Source organism: Penaeus monodon, chromosome 29, assembly GCF_015228065.2.
Source record: "Penaeus monodon isolate SGIC_2016 chromosome 29, NSTDA_Pmon_1, whole genome shotgun sequence".
NCBI classification, from domain to species: domain Eukaryota; kingdom Metazoa; phylum Arthropoda; class Malacostraca; order Decapoda; family Penaeidae; genus Penaeus; species Penaeus monodon.
Window position 1 is genome coordinate 33,722,344 of NC_051414.1, and position 392 is coordinate 33,722,735.

The window sequence follows — 392 nt, forward strand, 5'->3', positions numbered from 1 at the left end:
CCGAACGAGGATTTAAAACGCGCGAGATAAGCGAGGAAATTAATTAAACGTAAAAAAAATGAAAATAAACATAAAACACGAACTGAAAAAGGGGGGGAAATCCTCTAGAATTACGCAGCGGGAAATCCACACTTAGCTCACCCAGAATCTACTTCCCATCGCGTGAGATTTAATTAATTCTCTGAGACTTAATCAACTTTCGCCCGCCGGGAAGTCGATTTCGCCCCGTTTACGAAGCGCGACGCCAAGCCGGCTCCGCGCCCGAGGGACGGCGGCGACGAAGCGCTTCGCTCTCGTGAATTCCTCTTCCCGAGAAGGAGCTCGTGCACTCGGTCGACAGCGAGCGCATCGGGGTGAAATTGTATTCAAAATAAGGCTTAAAGTTTGAAGCT

The 392-nt window shown here is 49.0% G+C and overlaps 2 protein-coding genes across 2 annotated transcripts in view; one reads left to right on the top strand and one right to left on the bottom strand.

Moving 5' to 3' along the window:
- LOC119592189 (glutaminase liver isoform, mitochondrial-like) overlaps nt 1-392 on the bottom strand; it is a gene marked incomplete at its 3' end in the record, with an annotated part of 133,529 nt that overhangs the window by 57,064 nt on the left and 76,073 nt on the right.
- Nucleotides 1-392, top strand: part of LOC119592190 (troponin C, isotype gamma-like) — a gene marked incomplete at both ends in the record, with an annotated part of 3,131 nt that overhangs the window by 1,287 nt on the left and 1,452 nt on the right.